Raw genomic sequence first — 8,118 nt, 5'->3', positions numbered from 1 at the left:
CCTTACCGACTGCTGGGCTCTGGGAGCTGACCTCCAGCTGACCCCAGCCCTGACCTCTTGCGGCCACCTCTCTGGAACACCAGCCCTGGATTCAGGAGGAGGCAAAGGTTTCCCAGGGCTTGGGTGGGTCCGGATTCACACCACTGCACTCCCAAGGTCTGCCCCACAGTTGTGGCTGAGTGGCCCACCCAGCCCTTGGGGCTGGATCCTGGTCTCCGTGGGTCTCTGGCGTATTATTACTGTGTCTCTGGAGAGGAAATGGTATTTGTCCAGCTTCACTCTGCAAGTCTGGTGTGACATTTTTAGGGTGTCATTATCTGACGTAGGGAAATAATAGTGGAAATGCCCCCAAAAGACACAGTTGGAGAAGACCCTTGTCTTATCCACAGGCTTTTAGGAGAGAACCTGGCCTCCAGCCCCTCAGTAAATTTGACTTGGGTGGGAGGAAGAAGGGGTACAGCTTTCACCCCCAGGGCACTGCACTCATACCCCATCACAGGTTAGTGCTGATTCAGGGACCCACGTGAGTTTGCTGTGCAGTTGGAATCCTAGCAGCTGCCAGTATGGGGCGACATTCTGGCCAGGGAGAGGCCCCTTGGGAGCAGAAAGGAGTTGAGATCACTCCCTTCCCTGAGATGCCAAGGCAGCAAGTTCCAAGAGCAGCCGAAGGACTGGAAGGAAGTCCAGCAGGGCATTCCTGCATTGAACTCGCTTCCACCTGGGGCCAGGGAATTCACCTATATCTCAGTCTCTCCTAGGAGACAAAGCTCATGAGGCTCCATTAGCAGCCATGAAAGCATCCAAGAGAGGCCCTCACAGCTGGCCCTCTGGCTGTCCAGATTGCTTAAGAAATGTCTGCTCAGAAGAGGACATTCAGGTGGGATGGAGCCTCCCAGGGGTACAAACCCCATCTCTTGCTCAGAACACACAGTGTGTCTGTGTTTCTCCCATCTTTCCACTTGCTGTCTTCTTCTGAATCAGGGCCCTTGGCCAACACTCTTCAAGGACTTGTAGAAATCTCCAGGTAGTAAGATCCCTGAAGAGCTCTTGGGGAGAGAGTCTTTAGGGATTCTAAAGAAAGGGCCATGCAACTGGGTTGTCTGATGTCACTTTTTTCAGGGTATCTGGAAAACTGATTTGGACTCAGGCCAAATCTTGGAATTAAGCAGCTGTAGGGCAAGATAGGAATGCAAGGTAGGAGCTGGCTGCTGGCTCCGTATGGCCCAGCAGCTCTGGCTTTGCTTCCCAGAGGCCTTCTGACTGCCTCCCCTGGAGCTGGTCTGCAAGGTAGGACAAGACAATGTGAGAGCTGTGGGACTCCGGCACAGCTGGGACAAAGATGGACCTGTTTCAGATACCTGGCTTGGAAGATACTCCCTGTAGGAGTAGCAAAGTTTGAACGTTGCTCTAACTTTGAACAACCCCAGAAACCTCAGAAATGAAACAAAAGATTTGCTAGTTACGGAAGAGTCCTACACCCCAATCCAAACTCCCAAGGGGGTGACCCACAAACCATGGACTCAGTCTCCCCTGGAAGCCAATCAGGTTCTGGTTTCCTCTGAGGAGGATGAGCAGAAGAAGCCCAGAAAGCTAAGAACCCCTCTGCCCTCCGTTCAAGGGTGAACAGCGGAGGATCGCCTCCCCCACGGACTATTTAGGAGAAACCCACCAGCCTAAAGCAGGTGGAAGTACTATGGCCACCCCGACTCAGACTTGTCGGGTTTGAGGAGGGCAGGACCCAGGACACCTAAGGGCTTCCATGCTTCTTAGGAAGGTCAGATTCATTTAGGACTCAAAGGACATTATGTTTGGAATTTAGTAAACGTCCTCCGAATCCGGAACCCAACCCTCCTATGGCTCCAGAAGGCATTGCAGGTGTCGCAACTCCTGTCTGGACATCCATCCCATTCCCCAGCGGCCAGCACACCCCGCCAACCCGCGACTGCAGCTTCTGCTCACATCAAGCCTCCAGGCTCCCGCTGACCTAGACCCGCCCGCAGACCCCGCCAGGGCTCCCTCGGATTCTCCTGTCCGCCCACCGCCAGCAGGGCGGAACCGAGGGCGCCCAAGGGGTCTCAGTCTCCGTTGGAACTGAGCGTCCTTGGGGAAAGGTCCCCACACTAGCGGCCAGGCCTCCAGGTCCGGGTTACACCCCGCCAGTGCTGGTGGGGTCCAGCGAGGATCAATCAATAGCCAGGGCTGCCGAGCCACCCGGTGTTTGACCGCATGGCTTCCAGCCCCGCAGCGAGCCCTCGCGCCAACTTTTCCGGACCCAATTGAGGTTGTGACAGCCTCTGTTGGTCTCCCTGCCCCAACCCCGGCTCCTCTCCCAACCCCGGCTTACTGGGAAGGAAAGAGCCCCAGCCTGTCTTCGGAGTGAAAATTGAACAGCTTCCAGAAAATTAACTAGAACGTGGCCCCTGTTGCTTTGGGGTGTTTTGGATTTAAAAAAAGAACCCCACTTCTCCCTACTCCCCAGTCACACAAAAATGACCTCATTTTTAAGAAAGGAATTTACTTAGCACTTGTGAGTTTTTGCTTCCAAAGCAAGCCTCCCCTGTAACTACTTTGTGGACAATTGGGGCTCTGCTCATTTGAACCCCCCTCCCAGAGCTTTCAAATAACCTGGAGATTTAGGTATCCCTCTGTAATCATTTAGATGATGGATTGTAATGGCTCAACAGTTCCTCTGGAACCATTACGATCAATCAGGTCAAAATCCAGCTTGGTGGGGAGGGTGGTTAAGCAGGGGAGGTAGGTAACACGACATCCACACACACTTGTATAGATAACACACTCTGATAACGGACAAACAATTCTAGAGTCTTCGGAGAATAGATCCCAGGTGAACCCAAGAGCGGGTGTTTATTGTGACAGCAATAGACAAGTTACAGTATCAAAACTGAAAGGGAAAGTGAACTGTTTTTCTAGCCAGTTCCCGTTTCGTAAGTTCGTGTAAGTTCTTTATGAGTCCGTAAGTATCCTGTAACTATCTGTCACCTTACTAAGTGTAACACGACACATATGCATGTATCTATCCCCGGTATATAAGAAGAATAGGGGTGAAGCACGAATATTCATGTGAAATTGCAGGAATCCGGGACATACTATCATCTGTAAAATGAAATGATGATGATGCATTGCATTGTGAGGAGCAAGTGTAAAATCTGTATAAAAGGTCTAGCGAGTTTACACTTTTTGTACAAATACGAGTTGTCAGAATTATTTTAGACACTTAACCCATCTACCTTCTAAGACTACTGAACTTTTCCTCTTATCCAAAGGTGGAAATCAATGTATTAGGAACGAAGCAGTGTCTAATCAAACTGAGGATGATGAAGAAAAGTTATTTTAACTGAATTCTGTACAGTCAGGGGGAAACCCTGAGGAAGAGAATTACCTTACCCTACCCGCGGCGCTGCGTCTTTAACAGGCTGCATCGGCGACGGTTGGCGCTGGAGGAATCAACGTTCGCGGTAATTAAACATTTCCAGACACGGGAGGGTTATTATCTGCATAGCGATTTCCGGCGAAGGGACTCAGAGCTGGTCTGGCCCCGATGTTTTATCGAGAGTCGGGGAAGCAATCCTAAAGAAAACGCGCCACCTGCTGGCGAGCAAGCGGCATCTGCCGGTACCCCTTCCTCCCAAACTCCCGCATCCAGTTCTATTGAATCTTACCTACAAGAGGGTTTTCCCCCCTTAAATTTTCTTACGTGAGTCACGAAATTCGCCTTTCCCCCTTTAAAACCACGCACACTCTTGCGCCTCCAAGGAACAAACAAAAGAGGAATCCCCTTTCGCCACGGGGTTTCTGGTTTTCCCTGCTCCAAAACCAGATTTGTGAGTTTTTGTTTTGTTTTCTTTTTAAATAATCCGAAATCCTTGGCAACTATCTACCACCATTAGTTTCTGGTCCTGGGAAAAACGATGAGCCAGGATCTGTGAAGCTTTTCTTTCTTCTCCGACCTCCCAGTTGGCCTCCAGGTTGCCAGCTGGGTGAGGAGAGGAGGACCCTTGCGCCCACCCTTCCCGCCCCACGGCTGGTCAGTATGTGGTCCCTCCCCGGGTTCTGGTTCTGGCTTTCTTACGAACCATGGGAATGAGGAGAGGGAGTCTGCTTCTGTGAATCCTTTCCCCCAACCATGAAACAGGGCATACTTCCTACCTCTGCCCCTCCTCCCAAGCCATTAGAGTCCAGTCCTCTGTGGAGGACTTTCCATCCGAATTCCTTCACAGAATATTATAGCTGGATCCTCTCTTTTCCTTGGCATCAAAGCTGCATGTTTAAATTTTTTTTTTAATTTTTTGTTGAGAAGTAACTGACACACAACAATGTGTAAGCTTAAGGTGCATAAGGTGTTGGTTTGATACATTTGCAGATTGCAGTATGATTACCACCAGAGCGCTAACGCTTCTGTCACTTCATATAATTATCATTTTTGTGTGTGATGAGAATGCTTACAGTCTAGTCTCCTAGGATCTTTGAAGTTTATAATGTGGTATTGACCTATAATCAACCTATTGTGTAGTAGCTCTCTAGAACTTAGACTGATTGCAAGTTTGTACCCTTCAATAACATCTCCCCAGCTCTCTCCACCAGCTCCAGGGGCCTCTGTCCCTGGTAACCACCATTCTACTCTCTGTCGTGAGTTCAACAAAGCTGCATCTTTGAGGCTTTCCTTCCTTGTCATCCAAGCTCCAGCTTTTCAGATAGGGACAGAAAGAGAGAAGTCGTCACAAAATACCCAATAATGTGTTCTTCACTCTGACCTCTGCCTACAGAGGAAAACAGGATACAGGAGATCCTAGGGAGCTTCGGCTGTGCTGTTCTTTTAGGCCTCTGGCCACCCTCCTTACCCTTGAGAACTGATACAGAGGAAACAAGCTAGGGACTGAGGGAAAGACAGACTCCCTGCCTCTGCCCCAGGCTGGTAGAAGAAGGCTCACTTGCCTAGTCTCTTAGCTCCACTAAACGCTGGCGCCTCCAAGTTCCTCAACCTGAGCTTGCAATGAGGAGAGGACAGAAGAGGACCCAACTTATACACTCCAGAGAACTACCAAGGCTGTCAACGCCAGCCCACCCTCGCTGACATGAAGCTGTGGGATGCCTCAGCTTGATGCAGGAATAATGGGTAGAAGGAGATTAGGGACTTCTGTCTCTTTCATGTTTATGGCAGGAGGGCTTCCTGAGTACAGACAGTCACAGTGAAGCTGTCCTGAGTTCCCAGAGTGGTGGCCCCACTGAGAGAGAGGCGATTGCCCTGGGCACTTGACACGCATCTGGATGTAGCTCTACTAAGTGGCGGTCCTCCTCCATCTCCTATGAGTGAAACCTAAGTGCCAGCATTAGGGAGGGGGATGGGTGAGAGATTGGAATTGAGAATGTTCCAGAATACTGGCCCCTTGAGCAAACCCAGAGTGACCAGCAAGCTGTGGGAGGGCCACGCCCCTCCACCAGAAGAGCCCCTGTTGCTCTGATTTCTATGAAATCAGACTTCATGAAGGGGAACAAGTGGTTATTTGTGGATCCTATGTGCAGAGCAGGAAACCACACTCCTGTATTAAGCAACGACAAGGGCCAGGCACCCTTTCTCCATGGTCTCGGCCCCAAGCTTGTGTGGACATTTATAATGCCAGCTCCCACCGTGGCTCCCTCTACTCCCAGCTGACTCAGACAAATCCACTGGCTGATCACGCCTCCCATTCCCTACATGTGAGCCTTTCCCCTGGAGATGAAAGGTCTACTGAAACACTTTGAACAAAGCCAAAATACGAAAAAGGGAAATACATCGGCATATGATTTTTCCCTCCAAAATGACTGATGGTTTGGTTCCTTTGGTATATGAGGTGTTATTTCGTATCCCATGTCAAGAATAAAGAAGTGGGAGAAAATGCAAAACTAAAGTGTTATTATCAATGTATTCCAGTTAAGGAATTTTCAAGAATCATGACTTGATTTGTCAAAAATTCAGTCTGTAATAAACATTTCAAAAGATTAATCTAAAAAAAATAAATAAGGATCAAGTGCCTGGGTGGCTCAGTTTTTTGAGTGACTGCCTTCAGCTTAGGTCATGATGCTGGAGTCCCGGAATGGTGTCCCCGATCGGGCTCCCTGCTCAGCAGGGGTTCTGCTTCTCCCTCTGACCTTCCCCTTCTCATGCTCACTCTCTCAAATAAATAAATAAAATCTTTAAAAATTTTTTTAACTTTTCCAAAAAGGATAAACCATGAACTATAGTGGGGTTTGTTCTTTCTTGATTTCCTTTTTTCTTCTTTTATCTTTTATTAACATATAATGTATTATTTGCCCCAGGGGTACAGGTCTGTGAATCATCAGTCTTACATGATTCATAGCACTCACCATAGCACATACCCTCTCCAGTGTCCATCACCCCGCCACCCCATGCCTCCACCCCTGCCCCTCCAGCAGCCCTCAGTTTGTTTCCTGAGATTAAGAGAGTCTCCTATGGTTTGTCTCCCTCCCCAGTCCCATCTTTTTTTTCTTTTTTAAGATTTTATTTGTTTATTTGACGGATAGAAATAACAGGTAGGCAGAGAGGCAGGCAGAGAGATAGGAGGAAGCAGGCTCCCCATGGAGCAGAGAGGCGGACGTGGGGCTCGATCCCAGGACCCTGGGATCATGACCTGAGCTGAAGGCAGAGGTTAAAGCCCTCTTTAACCCACTGAGCCACCCAGGTGCCCCCCCCAGTCCCATCTTGTTTAATTTTTCCCTCCCTTAGCCCCCCATGAATCCCCAGCCTGCATCTAAAATTCCTCATGTCAGGGAGATCGTATGATAATTATCTTTCTCCGATTGATTTCACAGATTTCATTTTTTGATGGCTGCATAGTATTCCATTATATACATACACCACAGCTTCTTTATCCATTCATCTGTTGATGGACATCTAGGTTCTCTCCATAGTTTGGCTATTGTGGACATTGCTGCTATAAACATTCAGGCACCCGTGCCCTTTCAGATCCCTACATTTGTTATCTTTAGGGTAAACACCCTCTGAGAAGCTATCCAAGGGAGAGCCACAAAAGGCCTCCATGAATGGAAGAAGCTTGGCTCTCAATACCTCTGGTCCTGTAAGGCCATCAAAGTGACTGGGAGCTTGGAACACCACAGCAGGAGGCTTGACATGGGACACTTGAGTGTTAGTTAACCTGATATAAAACCTACTCACTGAGGAAGGGAAGGAGGAGCTCCGCTTAGGAGCTGGCCAGTCAGCTCATTCCTGCTGGGCTGGGGCCGGACAGACAGTTGATGTGTTACTGGTTTCGGAAGGTGCTTTCCAAAATCCCATGGCACCGTGTCACACCCAGAGATTTTCCACAGCGCAGATACTCGGGTACCTTCCTCAGACCCTGTGATGTAGGAGGTTTGCCATGGGCCCTAAGTGTCTGCCTGGGCTTGGAGCTCCACCAATAGTCTGGATGTCGGTGGACTTTCGAGCACATACGTTCTGAGAGCCGTTGGTAAAGTAGGACTCTGGCCCATGGCGTACGGGTGTGGTTAAGGAGAATTCTAAGGACTGAAAAGTTATCCAGAGTCAAAGAAATGGCTTTTCATTAAAGCATCTTAAACACTTGAGTAGGTGGGTCTTTTTTAACCCCTCCTTCTTTACGTGCAAGAGAACTTTACCTGATAATTAACAAAAGCCTTCTCAGTTCCTCCGTTTTAAGTTTCCACATCATGTAGGAAGCTCCATGATGCCAAACATGTGGGATTTGTCCCATGAGAAAGCCATCCTGGGTCTTGGGAAAAAACACCCATCTCTGCCCACAGGGAAACAATGTCACTTCTGCAGCAGAGCTCCCTTGGGAATACAGACACCCAGGAGAACAGACAAGCCCTCTAACAAACTGCCCTCTAAAGTTAGGTACACAGACTTTATAGCCCATCCTGTGAGTGTTACCAGAAGTTTCAAGGAGAAGGAAAGCCTTCTGGGCTGAGTGGGGAGTCCGTTCACCCTGCACATTCCAGACTTCGGAACGGACAGCAGGATGGGAACACCACAATTGTTGCTTATTCTCTGTGTTATTGGGGTCAGGACAGCAGGTTCTAGCCAACAGGGTTGTGGGGTTTTTTTTATGCTCTTCTTTCATTTTG

Source organism: Mustela erminea, chromosome 7 (genome assembly GCF_009829155.1).
Source record: "Mustela erminea isolate mMusErm1 chromosome 7, mMusErm1.Pri, whole genome shotgun sequence".
Taxonomy (NCBI): domain Eukaryota; kingdom Metazoa; phylum Chordata; class Mammalia; order Carnivora; family Mustelidae; genus Mustela; species Mustela erminea.
Note: the sequence above shows the minus strand (reverse complement) of the source record.